This window comes from Lithobates pipiens, unplaced genomic scaffold (assembly GCF_037356315.1).
Source record: "Lithobates pipiens isolate NorthernLeopardFrog02 unplaced genomic scaffold, aLitPip1_a1.2 Scaffold_16, whole genome shotgun sequence".
NCBI lineage: Eukaryota > Metazoa > Chordata > Amphibia > Anura > Ranidae > Lithobates > Lithobates pipiens.
In genome coordinates, this window is record NW_027507748.1 from 298,756,952 (window position 1) to 298,772,908 (window position 15,957).

The following is a 15,957-nucleotide window of genomic DNA, read 5'->3' on the forward strand; positions in this document are numbered from 1 at the left end:
CAGTATGGGTGTGTGTGGGTCGTCTTTTAGGTTGTAGAGGGTCGAATAATAATCTGCGAATGTGTGTGCGATTGCCTGTGGGTTCACTATTTTATCTGCCGTTGTTGGGTGGAACAGGTGTGGGATCACCGTCCTCGACCTTTTTTCTTTCAGTCTATTGGCCAAGAATTTACCCGCTCTGTTATTGTTCCCATAGTAGTTGATCTTTAGTCTTTTCATAGCCTGATCGTGTTGGGTGCAGTACAGTTCCCTTAGTTTGTATCGCAAGTGAAATAACTGCGTCGCTAGATCTGTAGATGGATTAGTTTGGTTACGTATTTCTAATATAGGAGTTCGTTTAGGAATTAATTTAGTTTGGCTGATCGGGCCTTGCGGATTTTGGAGTTTAGTTTAATTAGGACTCCCCTTATAAAGGCTTTGTGGGTGTTCCAATTAATGTAGGGACTTGTATTATCCGGGTCATTGAAATGAAAATATTCCTCAAGTTGATGGGAAATCTCTTTTTGATATTTAGGGTCTTGCAGTAATGTGTCATTACACCTCCATATACGTGTCTTGGCATGGGCATTACCCCCTTCTATTTGTATCAGTACTGGAGCATGGTCAGACCACGTGATATCCTGAATGGATGAGTGAGTAACTCTATGAAGCATCTCTTTGTCCGTCAGGAACAAATCTATTCTGGAGTATGAATTAAACCTGGGAGAATAATATGTGTAAGATTTGTCGTTAGCATTAAGGCATCGCCAAATGTCATACAATCCCTCTCTATACAACAGTTCCCTAAATTTGGGAGAGTGGTTTCTGACTCCAGAAGAGGTATCTAAGTCCCTATCCAGTACCATATTGAAATCACCACAAACTAATACGCTCCCCACTCGCATCTCCTCTATTTTTTTCATTACTCTTTTTAGAAATTTGAGTTGGTGCGAGTTTGGAGCGTAAATACATGCAAAGGTGGTAGGCATCTTATTAACTTTACAAACCAGTATGATAAACCTCCCTTCTGGATCCACAAAGGAGTCATTAAGTTCAAAGTTCACCGAGTCTCTTACCGCTACCATTACACCTCTTTTCTTCGCCGTGATGGAGGAATGAATCATAAACGGAAATTCCTTGTGTGAACATCTCAGCATAGCTGATTTATGGAAGTGTGCCTCCTGGATCGCTAAGATGTCTGCTTTATATTTCAATGCCTCTTGCCATAATGAGCGTCTCTTGGCCGGGTGGTTAAGTCCTCTTGCGTTGAGCGAAAGAATTCTAATGCTCATCGTGACTTTGTTTGAAGTGATACATGTAGTCGTGCTGAAGTAATTTTAAGTTCAGCCAATTAGATTCTTGTGTCTGGTAATTAAAGTCCTCAGGTATTTGTCCCATGTATGATGCCAGTGGAACTGGGCAGTGACCATGTATTCTGTCATTTCCTGTGGATCTATTTTTAGACGTTTTTCTGCACATTCTGAGGTTGGTAGCAAATGTGTACTGTTGATGCTTGGTCTGAGTAGTAGAAAGGGAAACCCTGCATAAGATGCATTTCGGTTTGTGTTTGCGTGTGGTACTTGGTAAACAATCGCTTTTTGTTTTTCTTTTCGCCAGAGACGAATGGAGAGCATGCGCCAAAAAATAAAAATAAAAAAATAACACCCAACAAAGGGAATGCAGAGCAACAAAGAAAAGAAAAAATCAAACAAAACAAAAGAAAAAAGAAAAAAAAAGAAAACGATTTGGTAAGAAACAAAACCCAATAGGGTCAGGCATCTAAAGTGCCCGATTGAGGGGGTCTACGGTACGAAAACTATTACCCTCGACACTCAGGGAATTCTATTGAGGTATGCAGATGGGGTTGAGGTGATTCAATTTCAAGTATTGGATTCATCTTCGATTTTCTTTGTTGTTTAATTTGCCAATCAGGGTGTATTTTGTTAAGCGGTGGCCCAGGTTGAGAAGGTGGATCCTCAGCTGAGTCAGGCGGTATGATTTGCCAGGTTCTCAGAAGATGCAATCCTTCTTCCAAGGATTTGATGAGGTGAGTGGATCCCTTATATGTCACTTGCAGATTCGCCGGGTATTTCCACTTGTACAGTATCTTATGATTCCTCATAGCTTTGGTGATTGTCTCCATGTTACGTCGGAGCTAAAGGGGATGTTGCGACAAGTCCGGTAGAATCTGTAGTTGAGATACTTGTTCAGGGAGATTGTCGCCTTTACGTAAAGTCTCCAATATTTTTTCTTTAGTGTGGAAAAAGTGCATTCTGAGTAGAACGTCCCTAGGTATCTCTTGAGGGAGGAATGACGGCTTGGGGACTCTGTGAATGCGGTCTATCGTGAGGTCCAATGATGACAGGGATGGGACCATTGCTTGAAAGAGGTCTCGCGCGTAGGTAGGGAGTTGTTGTGACGAGACCGACTCTGGAATCCCTCTTAATTTTAAGTTGTTCCTGCGAGAGCGATCTTTAAGGTCCGCCATTTTTAACTGCATTTTATGAATGACCTCCTGATGCGATTCGTGAGAGTCCACCAACGCATTAAATGAGGACTAGCATCACACATTCTCGATTCTACTTGGTGCACTCTCTCCCCTAAGTCACAGATTTCTGCCCTATATTGTTGAAGACATGACAGCATATCATTTTGCAGTGATGTCCTCAAAGACATCTTCATCTCTTTAAGGGTGACATCAGAGATAGGCTGTCCTGTGGTTGGAAACATCGCTATAGGATCTGCTTGTTACTGGGATGCCGGTTCACTAATGAATGTTCCACTCACCTCCATACCCAGATCCTATGTTCTTGCTGGTACAGAGGAGCTGTGTTCCAGTCTGGGTTTTGATTTTACGGGGCTCCTGGTTGATGGGGAATTGTAGGAAGTGTCCGAGTCTGATGAACGTGCCCCAGTTCCAGTATCCATTTCCGCTGCGCACGGATCTTCCGCTCTGTTTACTGAGCCGGCTGACGCAGCAAACGTATGAGGCCGAGAGCACCGCTTATCACTGTGTCCCCCTCTGCCATCTTTCCGAGGCCCGCGGTTTATGGCCGGATAGAAATCTGGTAATTTTAGCGCGGTCTTCTCGCCGGGAGTTTCCCACGGCTCTTGCGCTCGCGCTGGTGTCTATAGTCCTCTTCCGACGGGCTGTGTTGTGGTAATTCCCGGAGTGTAGAGCGGAGCTCTCCTAATGTGCGGCCATCACGTTACGCAGTCGCCACTCCCCGTCGATAATGACACTTTTGACAAATTTAAGACCCTATGGCTTATTTGGATAGAGTATTCTGCCTCGGACTCCCTGAAAACGTTATTAACATCCCTTGGTCAACCCAGCCATACACTTTGATCCCACAATGCAGGTTTGATACGCCAAGGTCTGCTCCGTGCCCCTTAACCCCTGTCTTTTTATCTCCCCTCCTCTTCCTTCCCCTATTATTCTTTTCTGCCCCCTCTCCCCCCCCATCGGTATTCTCTTTCTATTTTTATTTCACAGTCAAATGATGTACTGTACAATAGTATTGGCCCTCACTGTCCCTTGTATAGAACATTGTCGTCTGCTCTTAGAAAATGGCGATGTGTTAATGCCTATACTGGAAATGGTTCCAAGGATTAACGTAGAATGAGACTTGTACTGTATTATCCCATGTTGTGACCATCTGAAAGATATATGTATAATTTCATTCTGTTAAAAGCAATAAAAAATATTTGACTCTAAACCCTTTAGAAATTTTATAACCCATATCCTAGTAGCAGCCAGGCTAAGCTTAACCAGGCTATGGAAATCTAATTAGACACCGTCCATTATCAACACACTTGATTTAGTCAACCTACACTTCAGTTGTGAGTCAGGGATGGCACTCTGCAGAGGTCAACTCGCTAAAGCAAGAAATGAGTGGAAACCATGGGCACAGTGGACTAGAGCGGATGTTCTTGTAATCTATCATAAAACCTTGTCAAATTCAGACATAAATGAACAAATGGGTATATTAGTTTAAGTTTTGTACCAAGTTCACATAATCTTAATCTATAGTGGACCATTTCTTCTCCCGGACAGAAAAGAGTTCCCATTTGGGGTGTCTGGGAGAAGAAGGAACCACACACTTACCGTTAATATTGAGTACCTGCTCAGATTAAATATTTCTATTAGCTATTAGCAGTAGGGATGAGCCGAACACCCCCCTGTTCGGTTCGCACCAGAACCTGCGAACAGACCTAAACTTCGTGTGAACTTTAGAACCCTATTAAAGTCTATGGGACTCGAACGTTCACAATCTAAAGTGCTCATTTTAAAGGGTAATATGCAAGTTACTGTCCTAAAAAGTGTTTGGGGACCTGGGTCCTGCTCCAGGGGACATGGATCAATGCAAAAAAAAGTTTTAAAAACGGCCGTTTTTTCAGGAGCAGTGATTTTAATAATGATTAAAGTGAAACAATAAAAGTGTAATATTCCTTTAAATTTCGTAGCTGGGGGGTATCTATAGTATGCCTGTGAAGGGGCACATGTTTCTGGTGCTTAGAACTGTCCCTGCACAAAGTGTCATTTGTGCAGGAAAAAAAGTCTTTTAAAATCACTTGCGGCAGTATATTGTCAGCTCCCCGTAATACAGAGAACACTCAATGAGTGTTCTCTGTATTAGCTGACAATTCATTCATTCATTGATAAAAATTTTTTAAAAAAAAGCGTGGGGGTTCCCCTAAATTCAATTACCAGGCCTTTCAGGTCTGACATGGATATTAAGGGGAACCCCGTGTCAAATTTAAAAAAAAAATGGACGTGGGGGTCCCCCTAAATATCCATACCAGACCCTTCAGGTCTGATATGGATATTAAGGGGAATGCCGCATCAAATTTAGAAAAAAAATTGACGTGGGGTCCCCCTAAAAATCCATATCAGACCCTTTATCCGAGCACGCAACCTGGCAGGCTGCAGGAAAAGAGGGGGGACGAGAGAGCGGCCCCCCCTCCCCCTTGAACCATACCAGGCCACATACCCTCAACATTGGGAGGATGCTTTGGGGGTCTGTGACCCCTCAAAACACCTTGTCCCCATGTTGATGAGGACAAGGGCCTCATCCTCACAACCCTGGCAGGTGGTTGTGAGGGTCTGCAGGCGGGGGGCTTATCAGAATCTGGAAGCCCCCTTTAACAAGGGGACCCCCAGATCCCAGCCCCCCCCTGTTTGAAATGGTAAGGGGGTACAAAAGTACCCCTACCATTTCACAAAGAAAGTGTAAAAATGGTTAAATAAGACAAACACACTTTTGAAAAATTCCTTTATTAAAAATAAAAAAAATAAAAAAAAGTTTCCAGCGGTGCTAATCCACTCTTGCTATCCAGCAACGAATCTCCGGGGTCCAGCGATGGATGATCATATCCAGCGACGGGGATCTCTCAGTCCAGCGCTGTCCATACACCCGTCACCTGACCCCACCCCTCTGACGCTGGAGAGGGAAGCCAGGGGTTCCCCAGTGACGTGTGGGTGACCCTGCCCCCTCTGATGTAACGCAGGTTTCCGTTACATCAGAGGGGGCGGGATCACCCATACGTCACTGGGGAACCCCTGGCTCCCTTCACCAGCGTCAGAGGGGACGGGGTCAGGTGACAGGTGGCCCCGCCCCCCTAATATAAGAAACGTCAGCGCTGGGATCTTTGCAGTGTCTCCGGAGTGGAGACAGAAGACGGATGTATGGACAGCGCTGGACTGAGAGATCCCCCGTCGCTGGATATGATCATCCATCGCTGGACCCCGGAGATTCGTCGCTGGATAGCAAGAGTGGATTAGCACCGCTGGAATCTTTTTTTTATTTTTTTATTTTTAATAAAGGAATTTTTCAAAAGTGTGTTTGTCTTATTTAACCATTTTTACACTTTCTTTGTGAAATGGTAGGGGTACTTTTGTACCCCCTTACCATTTCAAACAGGAGGGGGCCGGGATCTGGGGGTCCCCTTGTTAAAGGGGGCTTCCAGATTCTGATAAGCCCCCCGCCCGCAGACCCTCACAACCACCGGCCAGGGTTGTGAGGATGAGGCCCTTGTCCTCATCAACATGGGGACAAGGTGCTTTGAGGGGTCACAGACCCCCAAAGCATCCTCCCAATGTTGAGAGTATGTGGTCTGATACGGTTCAGGAGGGAGGGGGGGCGCTCTCTCGTCCCCCCCTCTTTTCCTGCGGCCGGCCAGGTTGCGTGTTCGGATAAAGGGTCTGGTATGGATTTTTAGGGGGACCCCCACGTCATTTTTTTTTAATTTGATGCGGGGTTCCCCTTAATATACATATCAGACCTGAAGGGTCTGGTATGGATATTTAGGGGGACCCCCACGTCATTTTTTTTTTAATTTGACACGGGGTTCCCCTTAATATCCATGTCAGACCTGAAGGGCCTGGTAATTGAATTTAGGGGAACCCCCACGCTTTTTTTTTATCAATGAATGAATGAATTGTCGGCTAATACAGAGCACACTCATTGAGTGTTCTCTGTATTACAGGGAGCCGACAATATACTGCCGCAAGTGATTTTAAAATACTTTTTTACCTGCACAAATGACACTTTGTGCAGGGACAGTTCTAAGCACCAGAAACATGCTCCCCTTCACAGGCATACTATAGATACCCCCCAGCTACGAAATTTAAAGGAATATGACACTTTTATTGTTTCACTTTAATCATTATTAAAATCACTGCTTATGAAAAAACGGCCGTTTTTAAAACTTTTTTTTGCATTGATCCATGTCCCCTGGGGCAGGACCCGGGTCCCCAAACACTTTTTAGGACAGTAACTTGCATATTACCCTTTAAAATTAGCACTTTAGATTTCTCCCATAGACTTGTATAGGGTGTTCCGGCTTTTCGAATTTGCTGAGAACAGCCCAAATTGTTCACTGTTCGCTGAACAGGCGAACAGGCAATGTTCGAGTCGAACATGATTTCGACTCGAACTCGAAGCTCATCCCTAATTAGCAGTTACGCTCTTCTGTATTACTCTATGTATAACAACCTAATGATCAACGAACGATTGTTATCTTCTTGTTCATGTTATAAACTAATAAAAAACTATTGAAAAGGAAGAATGTGCAGGGCAGTAATGAAGGTGACAAGAATGAGAGACAAAGAAGAGAGAAAACCCCTGAAGGAGATCTCCCTAATGTATAAGGAGGGGGACTCTCCCTCTGAACAATAACTGCCTCCCACCCACCTTTCTAATTCGGGGTTAGAAAATAATGGGGTCATAGGCCCATCCAGTGTAGAGAGGGATTTCCTTTTTATCACTGTATCCCATATCTTTAATGTTGATGTCACAAAAATTGTTAGTTATTTTTTCCCGGGTCGAAACTGGGGTTTAATCCATGGGAGTAATTTTTTTATTTATTTTTTTATATTTTTTATTGAAAGGCTTAACCGATAAAATAATCAGTAAATAGTTGAGACATACATCATCAAAAAATTCTCAAGAAGCATTGTCTACCATTTTCACATTAGCAACTTACGTACATATCCTCTTGTACAACAGAGGATTGTTAAACCTCATACATTCTGTACCTTAACCAAATTCAACTTAAAGCGGGATTCCACTGTCTTTATCCTTTTTTTTTTTTTTTTTGGCATACTGACAATCATTATTATTATTAAATCTAACACTTACCTTTTCTTTTTTTCAATCCAGCAGCATGCTGTTTTGTCATTAAAAACGATTTTATAAAACCGTCTCCTGACGGTTGTCATTTTGCCTGTGGGCATGTGAAGCCCACAGGCATCCTCTTCCGGGAGAGTGTGCTGCTAAAAGACCAGCATGCACCGCCCGTTCGATTAAAGATCTCGCGCATGCGCAGTCAGCGCTATATTGAGCGCCGTCAACAGCTCCGGTTGCCATGACAACGGTTGTTGTCGTCGGAAGTCCCGCTCCGTTGTGATGGCAATGGAGATAAACACTGAAACAAAGAGGACAGATGGGAGGATCATAGACGAGAGAGCGGCGCTGGATTTAGAGGAAAGGTTAGTACAAAAATGTATTTTACCTTGCAGTTTACATATAAAAAATATTGCTCTGGGGAAAAAGAGAGTAACTATCTTTAAAATTAAAATGTGCCGGGGGGGGGGGGGGGGGGGGGCGTGGCGACCGAGCTCCAAGATGGACGCCTGAGCTAAGAGCTCCTTTCGGCCACCGGAGAGAACAACCCTATCGCAACTCCATCGGTGACATATTTCTGCATAAACCTATCTACGACGCAGTGCTGACACCTTCGCTTCCACCGAAGATGCCAAAAAATAAAAAGAATCAGCAGACGCCGCAGAAACTTCCGAACTTCTTCGGAGCGCGCGGGATCACACAAAATGGCTCCGGATCGTGTGAGACTGAGCATCAGGAGCAGGCCTCGCAACAACATCACCTCCGAACGACTTCCCTCAGCGGATCCTCCTCGGGGACGAATAGCCCAACGACTAGAAGCCCAGCCAAACAAAGGCAGCGGATCTCTTCTCCAGACGCAAACCGAGCGGACCGCGACATGGAGGTAAGAGGATCCGCTCCTGTAGGCCATGCTCTACGTCCACCGGCCTCCGACCTGATTGCGGCCTACCCCACATCCGATCGACCGGTCTCAGATACGGTCCTTAAGGAGATGCTGATGTCACTCAAAGCCTCCATACAAGCTGACCTCACTGTAGAGGTCACTAACTGCCATAGAGAAGTATTGGCCCTAGGCAATAGAGTGGATCAAGTGGAACGCAGCATGGGGGACTGCACTACCTCCTTCAATGCTTTAGTAGAGGCTCACAAATCCCATGATGAAGAGATAGCATGGCTAAAGAGTAAAGTAGCAGACCTCGAGGACCGCTCTAGGAGGTGCAATATTAAAATCAGAGGTGTTCCTGAAGCTATACCTCCAAACCAATTACTGCAGTGTGTACAGACGCTATTCTCCACCATTATCCCTACATTATCTCCTCAAGAACTGACCATTGACAGGATTCACAGAATCCCCAAGCCAGCATTCCTCCCTGAAGGTACCCCTCGGGATGTTTTGCTCAAGATGCATTACTATCATATCAAGGAACAAATTATGACTGCGTTTCGTACTCGTGGCAGCAACCTCTCTCAATATGCAGAATTGATCCTCCTCCCTGACCTGTCAAGGCATACTCTGCAATTGCGCCGAAACTTAGCGACCATCACGAAGGCCTTGCGCAACCACAATATACCGCACAAGTGGCGTTACCCAGCAAAGTTGTCCATCTTACATGATGGTACCACGCACACAATTGCCACTTTAGCTGAAGGTATCGCACTCTTGCGCCAATGGGGCATACTTCCACAACAAAGCCCTCTGGAACTACCCGCTACACAACTACGCTCCATTCCGGAAGAGTTGCAAGTAGTTTCGCGCAGACGGGCCCCCAAAAATGTCACTGATGGTAGTATATGATCATACACCGCTAACAAATCTGTTCTCTCCTTGGACACAAGGATTTCTTCATCTTTCCTTGTTCTTACCCCTGACATTTGTCATTTATGCAGCTTTGTTTGCATATGGATCGCTTCTATGATTCTATTTTTATTATTCTATACGTTATTGTTTATTTTTGTGGTTACACCCTTTGTTTCAATAGCACTGGACCTACACACTATGGACCTTCATCTCCTGACCTACTACATTTCCAACTACCATGGCAGCACCTCTTATGTCGACCTCATGGAATTCAGCTGACCCTGATAACTCTCGGAGGACACTGTAAATACGCCTACGCATTTTCTCCCACCTGAAATATGAATATTACTCTTGTTTCCATTAATGCCAGAGGCCTCAACCACCCCGTTAAATGCCACTCGCTGTGGACCGAAGCACATAAACTAAAGGCGGATATTCTATGTGTGCAGGAAACTCATTTCCAACAGGACAACCATCCCAAATGCGTACACAAAAATTACCCACATGTATTCCTGGCAAATAATCCAAATAAAAAAAGCGGAGGTGTTCTCCTTGCCGTCCGTGACATGGTCTCCTTCCACCTCAAGAACTCCATCGCAGCCGACAACGGTCGCTATATTATTGTCCAGGGTGATATTAACTCTAAACCGTACACCATTGTATCCATATACGCCCCAAACACCCGACAGATTAGGTTTTTGAATAGACTAATCCATAAAATACACTCTATCCAATACGGTAGTCTCATTATTGGTGGCGATTTCAACCTCATTGTCGATCCACAACTTGACACTTCTAATGTCACCCGTAGCAGCAACACCTACCTGAATAAGGTCCTACATTCCGAGAAACTGTACGACGTGTGGAGATGCACGCATGGCAACGAGAAAGACTTTACCTTCTTCTCCCATAGACATGGTTCTTATTCCAGAATAGACTTATTTTTAACAGATCAATGGACTCTACAAAATATTTCATCCTCTAAGATATATGATATTACGTGGTCTGACCACTCGGCCATATCACTTTCTATTCATGAGAAGGGTGTCTCTCCCTCGTCACCCATCTGGCGCTGCAGTGTTAGACTACTACAAGACCCCAGCACTAGGGAACTGATTTCTCAAAACCTTAAAACGTACTTCCAACAAAATGAACATTCAGTAGAGAGTCCTTTCACACTCTGGAACGCCCATAAAGCGTTTATCAGAGGCATCCTTATCCAGCTAGGAGCTAGAGCTAAAAAGAAGTATACAGCAACCATAGACTCCATTACTTCCGACATCCACAACTTAGAAGCCCTTAATAAGGCATCTCCCTCCCACCAGCGGACTACTCAAATAACTTTGCTTAGAGAAAAATTGAGAGATCACCTAGCCCAAAACTATGATTTTTACCTTCGACGCTTACAACTGCGTACCTACACCAGTGCAAATAGAGCAGGTAAATATCTCGCCAATAGGATTAGAGCAATACGCACCAAAACTAGGATTTCCCATTTGATACACCCTACATCCCATCATAAAATCATTAATCCTCAGGACATCGCGAACCACTTTGCACAATACTACAGTGAGCTTTATAACCTTAGCACTGACCCCCACACTACTCAACCCACTGTTCCCAAAATACAGCATTTCCTCAAAGATTTAGATCTCCCTAGACTCTCCGAAACACAGCTTGAATTGCTGAATTCACCCTTCACAAGTCATGAAATAACATCAGTCATTACTTCACTTCCCCATGGGAAATCCCCCGGTCCTGATGGACTGAATAATGAATATTTCAAAACCTTCTCCACTATTCTCTCCCCGTATCTCCAAAAAATGTTCACACAAGCAGCAGACTCAGCGTCCTTTCCAAATGAAATGTTAAAAGCCTACGTGACCACCATACCCAAACCTGGCAAAGATCCCACTACCCCTAGTAATTTTAGACCTATTTCTCTCCTAAACTCAGATATAAAGATCTACGCCAAACTTATCGCCCTTAGACTATCGGAGTTTATGCCTTCCTTAATTATGAGCGACCAGATGGGCTTCATCAGGGGGAGACAAACTTCTGATGCTACAAGACGTATTATCAATATTGTTCATTATGCTAATTTAACTAAAACGCCTTCTCTGCTGCTCTCCATAGACGCAGAGAAGGCGTTTGATAGGGTAGAATGGTGTTATATGAAAGAAGTCCTCCAAAAATTTGGCTTTCACGGTCTCATCTCCAACGCAATGTTAGCTTTATATTCCAGTCCATCCGCCCAAGTCCTGACAGCTGGTATGCTCTCCACACCATTCCCTATCTCTAATGGCACCCGTCAGGGGTGTCCGCTATCCCCAACTATTTTTAACCTTATGATTGAACCCCTGGCGGAGGCCATTAGATCCCAGGTCGATATTACTGGACACGTGTTAGGATCTCGTAACCACATTATCAATTTGTTTGCCGATGACGTTGTCCTGATGCTGACAAACCCATCCAGGTCTCTCCCCTTAGTCCATGAAACTTTGAAAAACTTTGGTGAGATATCGTACTACAAAGTTAATTTTGCTAATTCATTGATTCTAGATTTAGGAATTGACAAATGTATCAGACTCCAACTTCAAAACACCCTCCCGTATAAATGGAAAGAGGATAGCATACCCTACTTAGGTATAAAAATCACCAACTCCACAAAAACCCTGGTCTCTGTCAACATTAAGCCACTGCTTCTAAAGATAGACGAAACGCTTAAATGCATAGCCAAGACTGAATTATCCTGAAAGGGTAGATTGGCAGCGTGTAAGATGTTAGTTCTCCCTCTCATATTGTATATGTTCAGATCCATACCTATACCTATCCCGACCCAATTTTCTTAAGACCTTGTCTACCACTTTGTGGAAATTCATATGGAATGGAAAAAAAGCTCACTGCTCTCCTAGCAACCTGATCCCGCATAACCGAGTAGGTGGAGTGGCACTAATTGACGTTTCTGATTACTTGTGGGCATCTAGACTAGACCAACTCCAACACTGGTTCAAAACTATAGATTTACCACTTTGGGTTGAGCTGGAAAGACATATGGCCCCAACGCCAGATCTAGTGGCACTACTCGTAAGTGATGTCTGGAAGCCCTGGGCTCTCCACTCTATGGCCCCCACCCTCATAGCCTCCCTACAGGCATGGAGGTTCTTCTTACATCATGCCTATAAATCTCAAAACGCTGTGGAATACAAATTTCCGCTTAGCTTACTCGAGACTAGAATCCCTATGCTGTCCCTAAAGCAGTTCCCCAACCACGGTATCCATACCATCCAGGACCTACTGTCTAATGGTACAGCTCTCACCAGCACACAGATCATGGCTCAATACGATCTCCCCATCAAATACCAATTTACGTGCATCCGAGTGGCACACTTTCTGAAACATAACCCTCCCCCCACACTAACAATGCCATCCAATGCATGGAACTTCCTAACTCGCGAACGCCCCACCAGGAAAGGCATTTCGCTTTTCTACTCCCTTCTACAGGATAAACAATCCTTTGTGAAAACAAAATCGATTAATAAATGGGAGGCAGATTTAGGGAAAACATTCACGGATGACCAGTGGACAACTGCATTCCGAGAAATCCAAAAAGCCTCACATTCTATTAATCACTGGGCAATGACCATTAGAATCATCAACAGATGGCAATACACACCGCATAGACTAGCAACTTTTTCCCCATCTGCCCAGAGTGCATGTTGGAGAAATTGTGGACAGCCAGGACACCTACTGCATATGTTTTGGGAGTGCCCCAATCTGGTTAGTTACTGGAACCAAGTGTTCCAACTCATAGCATCACTCACGGGTATCGTCACCCGCCTGCATATAGGTATTGAACAATTTCCACATGACATGCGGATTGTTATCTCCAACATCCTTCTTTCTGCTAGATCCATGATATTACAACACTGGAAAACTGCCATGACGGTAAACATCTCTGACCTGACCAGAACCAACACCACACTATAGAGCGTGCACTAGCTATGAATGCATTGAAGTGCGGTCTATTTGATGCACAATGGAAAATTTGGACCACCAAATATAAGAAATCTGTGACCTAGATCTTAATCCTGATAAGATAAATTCTGTGTAGTAACCAGTATTTGCATTGTTGTTTGTGTAACCACCTACTTATCCATTTCTTCCTTGTTTCTTTCTTTTTTTTTGTTTTTGTTTCTACCCTCTCTTTCTCTCTCCCCTCTTCCCTTCCTCAATTGCATCGACTATTGATTACTATTGTAAAATCAACATGTCATGTACCACCTACCTTTGTATCACCTTTACAAAACAATAAAAAAATGTATTGGAATAAAAAAAAATTAAAATGTGCCAAATTTAATTATATATAGAGAGAGAGAGATCTAGGTAGTGTGTGTGTGTGTGTATTTGGTGGGAGATATTGCCTCTCTCTCTCTCTCTCTCTCTCTCTCTCCATCTCCATCTCTCTCTCTCTCTCTCTCTCTCTCTCTCTCTCTCTCTCTATATATATATATATATATATATATATATATACAATATCACTATATATAGAAATCGATCTCTCACAATATATATGCACAATACATAACTCTCTCTCTCTCTATATATTTGCGATATCTCCCACAAAATATATATCTCAATCAGATGTTTTTACCTATAAAAAAAACATTTAAGAATATAGTCAACCACGGCTTGCAAGATAAGTGGTTGGCTGCCACTTTGCTAAGGCAACATAGATAAGCATTGGGTTGACAAGAAAAGGTCAAGATTATATATATATATATATATATATGAGATAGATAGAGAGAGAGAGATCTATGTGTGTATATATATATATATATATATATATATATATATATATATATATTGAGAGAGATCGATTTCTATATAGTGATAATATATATCTATATAGTGATATTATCTCTCTCTCTGTATATATATATATATATATATATATATATATATATATATATATATATATAATCTAGCTCTTATTTACATTTGTGACACACACAGTCAGATTATTTATTTTTCAAATGTTATTTTTTTTTTTAACACTTCGCGCCCGCTCTATAGCCAAAAGATGGCTACAGCGCGGACGATTACCGCCGGGAGGGCATCCCTGGACATCCTCCTGTTTACTTCCCCTCTGCGCCATGCCACGGGCGTGCATCGGGAAGTACTGTGCTGGCCGTGTCCCTTGGACACAGCCAGTCACAGATCGCTGTAAATAGCCAATCACAGTGGATGTTTACAGCACGATCGGTGTGTCCAATGAGAGATGAGCTCATATATGTAAACATATGAGATCATCTTCCCTCGCCGGGTCTCCCTCCTCACACAGAGACAGCGTGTGAGGAGGGAGAGATGAACCGCTGAGAGATGCAGCGGTTAGTGGAAAAAAAATGAATAAAAAGAAAACAAAAAAGAAAATAAAGTGGCCATCTTTCCCCACTGCCACCTGTCATCAGTGCCATCTGCCCCCAGTGCCATTTGTCGTCAGTGCCACATGTAATCAGTGCCATCTGTCATAAGTGTCACGTGTCATCAATGCCACATATTAGTGCCATCTGTCATCAGTGCCACCTGTTAGTGTCACGTGCCATCTGTTATCAGTGTCATGTGTCATCAATGACAGGTATCAGTGCCACATGTCATCAGTGCCACGTATTAGTGGCATTCTGTCATCATTGCCATGTTTTATTGCCATGTATAAGTGCCATCTGTCATTGGTGCCACATATTAGTGCCAGCTGTCATCAGTGTCACATGTCTTCAGTGCCACGTATTAGTGGCATCTGCCATCAGTGTCACGTGTCATCAGTGCCACGTATTAGTGTCATTTGTTATCAGTCACACGTATCAGTGCCATCTGTCATCTGAGCCATGTCAGTGCCATGTGTCATTGTCCTGGTGCTCCACGGCCTTCAAAAGAGTAATAGGTAGTCACCAAGTTAGATGTGTAATTTATGCCCCTAGAACACATGAAGGTGCTCCCTGAATGATGTGTCTCTCTGAGTGGCTAGGCTGTGTAAAAGTCCCACACGTGGTATCGTAATACTGTATGAGTAACAGAATTATTTTGGGGCCTTTATTTGTGGCATACACATGCCAAGTGAGAGAACTAACCTATTACATTGACAATTTTGTTGAAATGTAATAACATAAAAAAAATAAAATATTCATTTTGCATTTTGCTTGAGGGGAAAAAATGCGAAAATCAAAAAACTCACTATGCCTCTTACTAAATAATTCTGAATGTATACTTTCAAAAATGGTGTCATTTGGGGGGTATTTGTACTTTTCGTGCTTGTTCGGGTTGCAAGAAATGAGATAGGCCACCAGTACATCAGATGTTATCAATTTTGAGTGATTCGCAACACAGCTTGTAGACTCTCTAACTTTCACAAAGAACAAATAATATCCACCAATTTGGGTTATTTGTACCAAAGAAATGTAGCAGTATAAATTGTTGACAAAATTTATGAAGCTAAATTAATATTTCGTACAATTTTATCACAGAAACAAACACAAATGCTATTTTTTATCAAAA